Consider the following 14,882-nt stretch of genomic DNA (forward strand, 5'->3'; position numbering starts at 1 on the left):
TGCGTCTCAGCCTCTATGCCTGTCATTATGGTTTTATTATAGCCTAAGCATGAGAAAGCATGTGTTGGCCAAGGACAAACAGCTGTATAGGTTAATAAAACTCCCTATTGCTCTCCCGGGTCTTCGGCTTCTGTTTAACAGTGAGCGAGAAAGGATTTATACTGTAACACACTGAAGAGCCACAGCAAAGATTCACTATGAATTCTGCAGCAAAATTGACTAACAGACTTCAATTGATATAGCGGGATTATTAAAACACAAGGAAAGCCAGAGAGTAGAATGCCTTGGAGTTCAAGTCAAATTCTGGGGTGGGACTATTGCTTTTATGAAACAGCCATGGAGGACATGTCTGTCAGATAGCAAGCGCTTGAATCATTTCTTTTTTTTACGATTCAAAAACAGATGAAATGCGCAACACTATGCTGCTTTAAGTTCTCTGCCAAGATCGCTGGAAATATGAGAGAATTTTTGCAATGGATAGGACAATGACAACCAAACTGCATTGAACACCACTATGCTATACAATCCTCACCAATTCATGGTTATCAGAAAACAGAACACACGCGTACGCTCACAAACTAGGCTAATAACTAGACAGATTCGGAGAAGCCGATAGCGGACAGCATGAGGATATTTATCATATTACTTTTTACAGCAATTTTATAATTAAAGACCTAAAAAAAATTGATTTCTCCGAAAGACGTTCCTGGTTCCCCCTCAGCCTCCTCCATATGAGGCGCTTTTGTTAGAGATGACTCACTTGGCGAAAGTAGTGAGTCATGTGGTATGCAACATGACTCACTGGTTCAGAGGAGCTGTGGTGCAGCAGAGCAGACTGCTGACCCACAGGGCCTGTCCACCAGGAGCTTCAACATATTGACAGTTCCAAGATCATGCCACTTACAGACCCAAACACTTATCGAATAGCCACACACACAATCATACTGAATGTATTCTGCATGTAGACTCCATCAACGGATTACAATTCCTGGCTCTCATGACTGTGTGAATTTCTAAACATTTGTTAGCACTACAGTAGCATGTATCACGTTTTTGGGGGATTAAAGTTCAATTATCCATGAGTTTTGAAATTAATAAAAAAGTAGCATTACACCGTAGGTTCTGAAAAGTGCATTTGCAACTTCTTGCCTTGGGCACCAAGTTAGCATGGTAAGTAGGGCTGCAAAACTACAAGAGTAGAAAACGAATAGGCTAACGCTAACCAAATAAATAAAGCCTGCTTGCTATGAACATTTAAAATGTGAAGTTTATAAGACAACATGAAAGTCAAAGAACAAGAATGAGGCAGGCAAGGGGGTTTCAAAGCCAGTAATTTCTGAGGAGGGATAATGTGACGAGAGCACTATGGGGATTATGAGTCTTGAACCGCTCCACCCAGTAGTAAATCAGTATTAGCCAAAGAGGCACTACTAATTTCTTCATCCTCAATCATGATCACTTTTGTCAGAACATTAACTTTGACACTCTGCAGCTAGACGTTCTGTAAGCTACAGAACTTGTGTGCTCGGTTTCTACAGCGCCCATTAAGTAATTCAAGTCCCAAAGCGCACACCGTCTCTCCCTCACCCCCCTACCGAACACACACGTTCTCTGCCTCCTGCATCTTAATGGGGGGAGAGAAACCAGAAGGGAAGGCATCACAGTATTAGAGGAAACCCAATAAAAAATTGTGAACATACCCCCTGGAGCGGCCATGCCAGGGGGGGGTGGTTCCAGGGGGGGTCGAACTGAGCGGGGCCGATCGTGTCAAACTGACATTTCAAAGCAGCAAAGCCTTGTACAAGGGAAAGAGCAGCCAAGACGCTGCATTCAACAGCACAGCTTGTTTCTGCTTCAATGAGGCAACACGCCGAAAACTGCAATTAGAGATTAGTTTGAGATGCTGTCCTCATAGGAAAACAGCACCGTTTTCCAATTAAAGCCAGCTCATATCAGACCGCTCTCATAAGCATTGATCTTCCCCCTGCTTTATTTTCAGTGATCACCAAGCTGTATGGTCCCCGTCCCTTTTAAACATAATTCATGTAGAATCGGTTCTTCGGTCTATAAAGGATGGGAATTGCCAAGGACCTCACGATACGATATTACCATGAGATTTAGGTGCCGATACGATATGCATTACAATTGTCCTCATTCTATACGTATTGCGATTCAATACTGCAATTTTATTGCGAGTTGATGTTGCAAACATAAGGCTCACTAAAATATAGATATATACCTGCTGTAGAGATACGAGAGAAAGCATGAGAAAAGTTTCAGTCAGGGAAATGTGCCGAAAACATGTGTGCTCACTATTTTAAAAAGATTGATAAGCTATAGGATGAAAAATACCCGAGTTTTGGTGCAGGTAGTTCTGAGTGATTAGTGCTTTGAGGTCAGTTCGATAACAAAATAATCCAGTTTTCTATTTCAAATATAATTTATTTTTTATTTATTTTTTACATGAAATCCACCTGCATCGTGGGTTGAATGTAACAGAATAAAACCATGAATAAAAGGCCGATCAATGGTAGTTACTGCTCATCGCTTAATCATTCATTGCCATTAAAACATTTCAGTTGTGTATGTTACACTTTTATTTGATGACTTTCATTCCAAGTCATCATTGCATCTCTATAGAGCTGCTGCCTATGCTGTCTGACAAAATCTAAATTGTAGTAGTTCATCAAAGTAATTAAGACATACTTTTATGACTGCTGAATACCAACTATCACTTAGATCATGTATTTTCAGGTAGAGGTAGCTCACGAAGCAAACGCTCTCTATTCTTCTCAATCGCGCATTCAAAGGGCTATTCTCTGTGTCTGTCCCACTCGAACCTAACGTAGCATGTGTAAAAGAAACAGACTGGACAACTAGGTGTGCAATGGATTATGGCCATTGTAGTTTAATGCAGAAAACGTGGCAATTACGTAGAATATAGGCCTGTTGGAAACTAACTCCTTACTACATTTCACAGTTCGGGCTTGATCGGATCGCTCTAGAGAAACTGCACAGTGTGCTTCTTGAGCTCACAGGGAGGGAAAAAAAACAGAACTAAATGGAATTCAAATAACTTAACCTACTCGCAAATAGGATGCATGTACAGTCAACTAGCGCTAGCTAATGCTACCTACTGAAGCAAAAATATATACATCGTTTTTTTACAAAATCGATACTTTGAGTCATATCTATAATAGTTCCAAAATAATAGTGCGTTATGAAACTATCGGTTCTCCCCCGCAATGAATACAGTCTATGCACACGTATGGGGGTAGACCAAGATGGCCTAGGTACTATAGGGGTTTTCCCCTTCATGCCCAGTGCCACTACACTAACTAAAAGCCTTTGATATCGATTGAATCATACGTCTGAGTGACAACATGGATAAATTGGATACATCAAACAGAAAGTATATCATTACGGACTTTGACAAGGCTAATTAGTTAGATTCTGACATTTTTGGAATTGGCTTGAGGGAGGGAGAGCCAATATAAAATTCAATCATTTGTTGCTAATGAGATATTACATCTGAAATGTTTGCAGAATGCCTCTGTGGCTCTGCGATAACGAATGGAATTCTCTGAGGTGACTACCATGCTGACACAGCCTTTGGGTGCTTAAATCCTAAAATGGGTTTAACTACATTTTAATTGACATATTTAACCACCGTATTCTCCTGCAAATATAAGTATCTCTGGCACTCTTAGAAGACATAAGTAGGTCACTCAGTCTGAGTTATTGATCCTGGCATTGATCAAATAGTGCAGGTATAGGGAAGACAGGACTAAGCCGAGTGAGGCCTAATGGCAGTCAAACACTAACCGTTATCAACACTAATGTGAAGGCCATTTGATTTAACTATACATTTAATACAATTGACATAGCCTACATAACAACGACTACTTCAAATCAACGACTACTTCAAATCAACGACTACTTCAAATCAATGGAGTCTGTGCATTGTGCAAAGTAAACAGTAGCCTAAGAATTTCCCTATAATAAAAATATATATATTCTTCCTAGACGTCAAGGTTGGCAGATGTGTGTGTGTGTGTGTGTGTGTAGCCCTATTGCACAAGACGTAACAAAGTGCACGCTTTGATGAAGGAATCTTAATTCCTGCACTGGACAAAAGACTAACACAACACCAAATTCCTCCAGAGATAGAGGCAGCAATTGCTTCAGACATGACCAGGTGCAGCATGCTCCATCCTCTCCAGCCCCGGGGCCTGCATGCCTCCCAGGCCCAGTGGAACATAGCCCTGCCGGGGTCAGCGGCTGGGCTTCCAGGCCGTCAGTTTACCAGGGGATGACTCACCCTGGCTGACCCACTGTCCGTCACCTGGGGACAGCCATTCTGTTGCACCATGGATCTGCCTCGCCTCAAGCTCCTTCACCGCCACACTGAAACGGGCCCTATACACTACACGTGCAGTTCTACTTACTCGTGTGGCTCATTTAAAAAAAATAATAATAAAAACGTTGGAAAGGACCGTGTACAACGCTCCGACGCCATTTGCATGAAGTGTGTCGTGGCCTTGACACTTCCTTATTACATTATAGGCCACTGGCACAGTGGCAGGGCACCGCAGCCATCCTGCCACTCCCCTCCCCCCACCGCACACCCGCTCATTCATCCACTCTGACGGAGAAGCACACAGGCCAGAGGAAGTATGACTCATCTGAGTAACAAGATGCATTCTTCAGAAATCTCCACAGACGTGTTGTTTGCTAAGTGAGGAGCAGCGAGTGAATGTAGTGGTATGGGTTAGCAGAGAGAGAGAGAGGGGAGAGGGGGAAGAGAGTAAATCACTCATTGTGTCGGTTATGGCTCCACAGACCGACGTTTCCTTTAACTCCACAGAGATCCCTTGGCTTCATTCTGGGATTTTCTGAATCACAAATGAAACCTGTGTGCACATGAACTACGTGAAGAGTAATTTATTTGAGTTTCAGAAACACACAATATAGTGGGGGGAGACTTAAGACGTTCTGCTGAGCAGGCAGAACACATTGAGCCACAGGGTAAAGACCATTTAAAAATCATAAGGTTGAGACATCTAACTTAACACAGCAGCCCCCCCCCCCCACCCACCAAATAATCCATCTGCTAAACTTGGCCATCATCCCTAAAGATCATGTGCATTGCACCACATCACAAGTCTAGATAAAATCTCAGAAATTAGGTGGAGATAATTTGTCTGGTCTGCATTAGCATTGCGAGAGAGAGATGAGGGGGAGAAGAATGAACAGTTACTGAAGCCATAGAGACGAGGCTGGGTGAATGGTCGCCTAACTGGTTCAACCCCAGCAGACTTGGGACAGTGACCGTCACAGTGAGTAGCGTCTCCACATACTACTAACACATTAAGCCTGACTTTACTAACAAACAGGATTAAGAGCAAAGGCTTCATTAAACCGACCCTGCTTTTCCTCACTGAACAGAGAGGCTGGCAGTATAAACACACACACAGGCCATCGTATTATTCCAGTGTTATCAATGCTTCCAGCAAAAGGACTTGGCGACAACTTTGTTTTGGGATGAAGATTCCTCTCTCAAAAAGGTCATCTTTAGCAAGTTAAGCCATTTAACTTGGAGGTGAAATTTGCATTGGCTAAGAGCGAATAAGCTAGCCACTGTAATTAAAATGGATACTAAATAGCAGGAGGAGAGCTCCATTCTCATTACTTAAGCTGTGTAAGCTTAGCAAAAGCCGTTGCCAGCACACAGCTCACAAGTCTCTTAAGAGTGTGAATCGTATAGGCATATCAATTGCTTCTACTGAGCATAGGAAGAAAAAAAAAATATATATATATTTTTCAAGTCCTGCGATAGGCGATGACAACTCAAGGACACCGGGTACAATATGATGAACTAATGAAATCCTGTCAAGGTATTAGCAGTCTGTCTTACTCATTACGCATTAGTTAGTCTCACATGGCAAGGTCCTACTATGGATGTTCTGATCTACACTTATTTATGGTCAAACCTTCACTGTAGTCAATTTCACTGGGCAAAAAATTCTTGTGGCGGTTAGGCCTTCTTACAGCTGCCACGTGCAGCCTATTCTGAGAACCACAACAGCCCCACGTGGCAAGAGATTAATTCATGATTCCCTCTGCCCTCTCTCACCCACACGTTCTCGAGCGCGAACCCACCAGGCCACAGTGTGGGTAGCTGGTTCCTCTGTAGCGGCTTCAATAGTCAACATGGGGAAGGTTGGTCCAAAAACATGGCACCAGTACACAAAACAAGGCCCTTATCTAAGCTAGCGGATGGCAACATGGACACATTGAGAGATTGAGTTAAAATGTGTATACTTGTTTTCGATAATTCTGGGCAAGCAGAATAATTAAAACATTTATTTCACTGATCAGTGTCCACAACTAGTTTCTGCCCAAATTTTACAGCGCAAGTACACTCCACAGACACAGTTTCAGCCTTGCATATTGGAGAGAGGGAGACGGAGTTAGGCAGTGTATTGCTAGATGAATAAAAAAATGTATTCAAGCGAAGTTCTTCAGTAAACTTGCTCTCTCCATCCCATGAGGAGGTTAGGGGGGGGGTTGTTTGAAAACGCTGAACCAATGCTGCATTCCCACATCCAGCGAACAGCTTTTTAAAAATTCATTAATTTACAGCAAAAATAGATTAAAGCACCCAGCTGAGCAAAACAAAAAATTTGGCTCCTGAATAACATTAATGATAAAACATCTCCCACAAGCCCTGGGGGTTTCGCCTGAGGAAAAGAAGTGCTGGCTTTCTTTCACCTTACAGCACCTTGAGAATAATTTATTTTTTAATCATTACAAAAAATAATGCGTTTCTAATTGTTATTTTTAATTATGACTTTCCTTAGATGCAAAACAGCTGCATAAAACCTGCAAAACTAATTAAAATCCATCCTTGAACATTCCATTTCCACATAATGCTTTGCCAATGTCAATCTATTCACCATTTGATATCACAGCTTCAGAGTGTTCAATGACAGCTGCTGCTGGCCCCCGTAAATGCCTGGAACTGCAGTTACTGTAATTGCTCTGGCCAGCACTAAATGAGGTTCACTTAAGAGCAATTATCCCCCTCTGATCTCTCATATAAAGATATTTCTTTAACATGGAGAAGTGGGGCTCACACAACTACAAATAAGATTCAAATTGGAATCAGGGACGCATTTCCAGGAGATGAATGGCTTCATAGCTCATCTGCATTCTGGTGATGCACAGCATTGCTAATGAAGACTGAGCTAGTCCCATCTCACCAACACTGCAACCAGGAGCACAAACTACATACTGGATTAGAGCAGAACATAGGAGAGATTTCAAACGAACCCTTCAGAGTCACTTAGGCCTGAGCTGCTTCAGAGAAGGCGCCTGCAATAGTTGCCTGCCATCACAACAACGAACAGGAGCATGTATGTGCACACCCAATACCCAGCAGAAAGTCTTGTAACACAGAGCCAGGACAAAGTCTTTCTTTCACGTAGAAGGTATTTTTTAGGCAAACATGACAGATAAAATACAATCATAGACCATTCGTTACCCATAATTTCTCCATGACACCAATAGACATTTTTGCAGTTAAAGAATTTCTTGCAATTCTACAAATTTTTCCATTTTGCAGTTTTAAAGCTAGTTCGGTGAAATTCTAGGCATTTTGCATGGCTAATGCTGAGTTATTTGCTCAAAACAATGTTTTTGGGCAATTTTCATTTCTCCCCGTCTTGCTTTTATATTGGTGATTGTTAGTTCTCAAAGATTATATTATAAAAAAATATATAGGTCCATTATCTTTTCTACATACTTTGTGGTTTCAGTCGTTTAAGTTAATACTGAAAGCATTTCTTTCCCACTGTTTGGCAGCCCGCCCAAGGATTAATGGCAAAAAAATCCCTGGTTATGAACAAAGATATGATCAATCAATAAGGACAATGCACCACAATATTGCAATTGGATTGAAGACATACTGCCCTCTACACTTGCACTACTGCGGTCAGTCACCAGTCGATCAAAAGAATAGCCCAGCCTATAATATAATATATATATATATATATATATAATAGGATGATGATTGCTAATATCTTGACACTGACTGCTTGGGCTGGTCTGAATGGATAGCCTCCCTCCTGAGTTCTGTCTGTCCGATCCCTAGGCAGCAGGGGACTGGTATATTTCAGCCTGCCGGGCCTGGGGCTCAGCTACCACCAGCCGTCGTGTTACTGAGTCTCACGGACTGCCATTTGAATAATCGCTTCAACAGGGGGAGAAATGAAAAAGCCTCTCAGTGAGACAGAGGTAGGCACAGGGGCACAGATGAATTTGAAATGAGCTGCTCGTATGTGAAAGGTGAGAGACTGCCTCTTACAAAGGCTTTGTCAGTTTGGAGACCCTACCCACCTCTCCACAATGGTGTCATTATCCTATTAAGCTTATTAAAAGAAATAGCACAATATTCAATACTGGATTCAGCAATTTTATGAAATACAGTACTTGCAGGTAGATAAAGATTAATACCTTAAGCCAGTGAACAGGCTCCAATGATTTAAAAAAAAATGAAAAGTAATTTTGTTTCATTCAGATGTTTGTAGTACCACTGTTAAGCACAGCTGGATCAATCAATGGTGCACAATATCTCAAAAGCCAGGGAAAATGCAGGTCTTCCACAGAGGGCTCTGAAAAGACAGCAGGCAGACTCAAGCATAATCCTTGTGAGGGTACACCTGAAGCATTAACCTAAACCATCAGCACACTGTATAGATATTCCGTCCCTGACCACAAGAAAATCTGCCAATCTAGCTTGTGAGGAATGGAATCTTTCAACCCATAACAGTAAGGTGGTAATTGGGTGGGTGGTCGAGCCCTTTCAATGTGCTGGTTTTCATTTGTGGAACGCTAATGTTGAACAGATTTAACCCCATAGTGCTTGCTTGTGGTCGCATTGTTCCTCATCTCCTCAAAATTCTGCACATCCTTGGATGGAAATGGTTACAGACAGACCGAACAAGCAGATGCTGAACATCTACCTCAACTGACATTGTGCATTTATCCCTGCTTGGAGGTTATTTAAGATTTTTTTTTATTTTTTTTAAACGAGGCCTACAATTTCAAACTGAAAGGGGTAGTCTAATCCTTAAAATTATTAGTAAAGACATTTAATTACACAGGACCAACGACACAGCATCTAAGAGTTGCCTAATTTAATGCAGACACAAACGTTGTGGCCGATACTGTTCAAAGTCTAGGCTACATGACCATGACTACATTTGCATAAATAACGGATATGAAAACCCTCAATAGAATAGGAGGTGAACACTGATGCACAGACTGCTGGACTAATTTCACAATGCTCAGAGAACAGTTCAGCACACACAGCCGCAACAATGCTGCATCACGCCGCACAATATCTCCCGCTCTGCTATCCAGTCATCCAGAAACAACTCATTCACAGTTCATACAATTCCTTGAAAACACATTGAATTTTTTTAAACGTGTGAATTTCTCACTATCTTGCATGTTGTGTGAAACTAACGGGAAGTGGGGGAGGTGCCAAAAAGTCTTATAAATCTAATTAAAGATGATTACTCCACTTTTCACTATCAAAACAGATTAGGTTACAACCTAAAAGCAGACTACCATCCCCGAAGTAAAGACTCAAACTGTGAACAGCATGAAGGATAGTACAATATCGATCCCAAAGGTAAATTAGGGGGGGGTCAATAAAGAACACCTATCCATCACTAGGGGAGAGAGTGAGAACCTCGATGGGACGTTGAATGACAATTAATATTTTAAAATCACCCACATTTGCAAAGCCCTCCCCATTACCGCTCAGTAACAAAAACAAAAAACGGTACTTTGAGGAATCAGACGCATGTGTGATTTATGCACATTGTCATTTCTAAAAACCAAGTCAAAATAGAACCAAAGACTTACTCAAGTCATTATTGTAATGCCAGTGGAGTGATATCAATACTTGAACATCTTCAAGGCTGCATGTACATGCAGACAGCACACAGTAGCTGCTATTTAAAGATGCACTATGCAGAAATCACGCCGCCATTTCCTGGTTGCTAAAATTCTAATAGTTTGCCTAATTTCAGTTTGTGACAAAACAAGCCGTCATTGTGTAGAGAATCACTGTACCATTAAACCACTGTGAAATTAATTTTCCATAACCAGAAATGTTGTATATTCAGCTGTTTGAAGCGGATTTACATAACCGAAAGACTCCAAAACGTAACTTCAGAACGGGAAGCATTGAAATAGCACACATAGAACAGATATACGGCTTCTTAGACTTGCTTTCAACGGGAATTAAAGATCTAACTCACATTTGTGTGAATTTGGTCAGGTCACCAAAAAAGTTAAATATTGTAGCTTTAAATAATGGATGATTAAGACAAACCGGGTCTGGTCTATCTTTGTGGGACTAAGTTTGAGAATGTTTTTTTGTATTTTTTAGTAGGACATATAACAGAAATGGCACATATAGAAACAACTTAACTTCTGTTTCGTAGACATGTGATAGAAAACTGTAGCTACACATTTTACACCAGATAATGTGATATAACCAAATATTTTAAGGAGTACATTACAGGAAAGTCGCATAGAAACTGCCGCCATCAATTTTGCAACTAACCTGTTCTTGACGACACTTTTCTTTTTCTTTCTCCAAATCAAGAACAAAAGAAATTCTCTTCAAAATGTCATTTTCCAGTTGCAGGTGATTCTACAAAAATCATAGATTTAATATCTGTCTGAATTTATGTTTTGTATCGAGTGAGATACAGTGCATTCGGAAAGTATTCAGACCCCTTAACTTTTCCCACTTTGTTACTTACAAGCTTATTCCAAAATGGATTAAATAGTTTCCCCCCTCAATCTACACACAATACCCCATCATGACAAAGCAAAAACAGGTTTAAAAATATTTTTTTTACTGCAATATAACACTTACATAAGTATTCAGACGCCTTACTCAGTACCTTGTTGAAGCACCTTTGGCAGCGATTACAGCCTAGAGTCTTCTCGGGCTACCGAATGGCGCAGAAGTCTAAGGCACTGCATCTCAGTGCTAGAGGAGTCACTACAGACACCCTGGTTTGAATCCACAACTGGCCGTATCCACAACTGTCCGTACCACAACTGGCCGTGATTGGGAGTCGCATAGGGCAGCGCACAATTGGCCCAGCGTCGTCTGGGTTTGGCCAGTGTAGGGCGTCATTGTAAATAAGAATTTGTTCTTAACTAACTAGCCTGGATAAATAAAAGGTTAAATAAAAAAAATGCTACAAGCTTGGCACACCTGTATTTGGGAAATTTCTCCCATTCTCCTCTGAAGCTCTGTCAGGTTGGATGGTGAGCGTCGCTGCACAGCTGTTCTAAGGTTTCTCCAGAGATGTTCGATCGGGTTCAAGTCCGAGCTCTGGCTGGGCCACTCAAGGACATTCAGAGACTTGTAAGTCGCTCTGGATAAGAGCGTCTGCTAAATGACTTAAATGTTAAATGTCCCAAAGCCACTCCTGTGTTGTCTTAGCTGTGTGCTTATGGTTGTTGTCCTGTTGAGGTCCTGAGCGCTCGGGACAGGTTCTCTCTGTACTTTGCTCTGTTCATCTCTCCCTCGATCCAGATTAGTCTCCCAGTCCCTGAGAAACATCCCCACAACATGGAGAATCTTTAGGTGCCTTTTAACAAACTCCAAGCTGGCTGTCAGGTGCCTTTTACTGAGGAGTGGCTTCTGTCTGGGCACTCTATCATAAAGGCCTGATTTGTGGAGTGCTGCAGAGATGGGAGAACCTTTCAGAAGGACAACTCTCTGTCAGAGTTACCATTGGCTTCTTGGTCACCTCCCTGACCAAGGCCCTTCTCCCCCAATTGCTCAGTTTGTCTGGGGCAGCCAGCTCTAAGAAGAGTCTTGGTGGTTCCAAACTTCTTCCATTGAAGAATGATGAGGCCATTGTGTTGTTAAGGACCTTCAATGCTGCAGAAATGTTTTGGTACCCTTCCCCAGATCTGTGCCTCGACACAATCCTGTCGGAGCTCTACGGACAATTCCTTCGACGTCATGGCTTGGCTTGGTTCATGCTCTGACATGCACTGTCAACTGTGGGACCTTATATAGACTGGTGTGTGCCTTTCTAAATCATGTCCAATCAATAGAATTTACCACATGTGGACTCCAATTAAGTTGTAGAAACATCTCAAGGATCTTCAATGGAAACAGGATGCACCTGAGGTCATTTTTTGAGTCTCATAGCAAAGGGTCTGAATCCTTATGTAAATAAGGTGTTTTTCTATTTTTGAATCAATTAGCAAAAAATTCTAAAAACCTGTTTTTGCTTCATCATTATTGTGTGTAGATTGAGGAAAAAAAGTACTTGAATCCATATTAAAGTTACGACTAACATAACAAAATGTGGAAAAAGTCAAGGGGTCTGAATACTTTCCAAATGCACTGTATACCTCTTACATGTGTGCAGAACTTTTTTTTTGGTCACATTGTATGACAAGCTGTCATCTACTGCGTGGCTGCAGGCGCGATGCATTGAAACAACTAGTTCCTGCCAGGGTTTGGAACCAGTTCAGGGAAAATAAGTACATTTTCAGAGCAACGGAAACAGGAGCAGGAACAAAAGTGATTTCTAGTGTTCCAGAACAGAATCGTTATTTTCAAATCTTGAGAACTGGTTAATTACGTTATTTTTTGTTTTACATATTTTTTTCAAAAATATTGTCTATTAGCTATATAATTCTGTGAAGTTATAGTGCTAGTAATAGCCTAAATACATTCAAATTCCGTCATGATGTTCAGAGCTTCAAGCCAATCCCCCTCCATGTCTGCCCCTCTCCCCACCTGTCAAATTTCAGTTAAATCTAGCTCCTGCAATTATTTGACCAATCAAACATGTAAACAACTATCTTACCCGTTGCTGCTCTATTGGCGCTAATTGGAGTAAATGAATGAGCTAAAAGTAAAAACGATGTTGATTCCACACAACAACAAAAATATATACGAAAACTAACTATATGAACCGTAACTTTTGGGGGGGTTCGAACTGGTTCAGAACTATATTTTCCTCAACAGAAATACAATGATAAAAAAATGTAATGTTCTGCTCAAAACAGAACTATTGTAAAATAATTTCGGTTCCAACACATGGCTCCTGCAAAGATGCTGGGAAATGCTATATGTGCAGAAGCTACGATCGCGAGGAACATCCTCACGCAATACAAAAAAATATTTATTATCTGAGTTTTCGCTGGTTTTTGTATATCTACTTGTAACTGGAAATTATATATATTTTTTAATATACTTTTTCACGGAATCGAGAACGAAGAAAATATCGCAAAGAACAGGTACATTGATCAAATCTATGGCGGCGGTTTGTATGGTGCTTTCCTGTAACGCCCAGTATAGACACCAACAATATTTGGTTATATCACATTATCAGGCGTACAATCTGCAGCTAACAAATCAGGAGTTTGTGTTACATCCCTGGTTCTGGAGTCATAGGTTGTGCGAGTCAAACTACTATAACCTGAATCAACAAAGCCTTGCTCTCAAGTGCTTTTTTCCCCTTAATTCTTCACTTCAGGTAGCCAAACTAGCTAGTGACATTGACAATGCATACATTTTTGATTAGCTAGTTAAAGTACAGACGCTTAAGACCATTGATTATCATCCATATCTCGAGAAATCCCACAAAGTCAGACAACATTAAATTGACAGACGTAACGCATTCCAACAGCTGATGAGGGACCAAACGTACCAGCCAGTCAAGCTGGCTAGCTCGAGTTAGCTAAAGACAGTGTGCGCACAGTGACCCATTCCTAAGTTAGCTAACGATAGCAACTTAGCTTGAGTAAATGTTGCTAAAATGGCTAACATTTTAGCAACACACCTTGTCAAAGAATAGTTGGGCTTCTTTGCAATATGGATAGTTAGCTAAAGATATGGAAAAACGAATGCTACCGTGGCGTTAGCTGTCAAAGTTGCTCAGTTGTCAATGGTGCTAACCGTCAAGTTCGAGAGTTATAGCTAGCTATCTACGTATTGTGATCAAGCATGCTAGTTATCGTGTTAGGAAACGAGCTACCTGGATCGTTACTAATGATGTCCCTATACGCCCCGTCCCAGCAAAAAGAAAACTATCAAGGCCTGATTGCTGAACTCAATCCCCAGAACTTCAGTACAGCTCACTTCCCCCATGAAAGTCGTCCATTTCATGGGCCTCAGTTCAACTACCATTCCCATGTTCTTACAGCTCACTTACCCTGGGTATGTCAGGTCGTTACCTTGGTCCAGGGCAGTGTTGAAGTATCTGCCCCCACCCCTTTCACCTCTTCTTCAACAAGAAAGTCCCTCAGGTGCCTATGCTCTTGGAGTTTGTCCTAGGTAAGACCCGTTGAACTCTCACCAGTGTGCCAGTGTCGTCCCTCTTCGGCTTCTCTGCCTTTTCCCGTTCGCCTTTCTCTCGAGTCCAGTCTCGACAGCCAACATCCGGGACTCTGTCGTTTTCTACACAGGCTACAAAAAAATATATACCCGGAACTACTTTCAATACAATTCAGAGAACGACGCAAATTACAAACTGCACTGGCTACATTACTGCACCCGGTGATGTACACAGCCACAAAAACTAGTCCTCTACTTCACTGTCCTCTCTCTCTCTCTGCCTCTGCTAGAACCACGTTCATAATAATAATAACAACACATATTTACTCAATCATTATAATTACAACAAAATACGTGATTTTTTTTCTTTTTCTTAGCTATTAATACTCGTACTACAGTACTATTCAAGGTTATATTTAACAGCAAGACATTATTCATTTAGCTATTTTCTTGACTTTCTTTAGATCTATTACACTGTTGTTAG

General features: G+C 41.3%; 1 protein-coding gene across 1 annotated transcript in view; it reads right to left on the reverse strand.

Annotated features, from left to right (window-relative positions):
* Positions 1 to 14,524, reverse strand: part of LOC111969806 (forkhead box protein J3) — an 80,853-nt gene extending 66,329 nt beyond the window's left edge. Inside the window, exon 1 of the mRNA XM_023996073.2 lies at positions 14,277 to 14,524. The gene's annotated coding sequence lies outside the window, so the exon portion shown is untranslated. The remainder of the gene's footprint in view (positions 1 to 14,276) is intronic.
* Positions 14,525 to 14,882: the final 358 nt, after the last annotated feature.

This window comes from Salvelinus sp. IW2-2015, linkage group LG11, assembly GCF_002910315.2.
Source record: "Salvelinus sp. IW2-2015 linkage group LG11, ASM291031v2, whole genome shotgun sequence".
Taxonomy (NCBI): Eukaryota; Metazoa; Chordata; class Actinopteri; order Salmoniformes; family Salmonidae; genus Salvelinus; species Salvelinus sp. IW2-2015.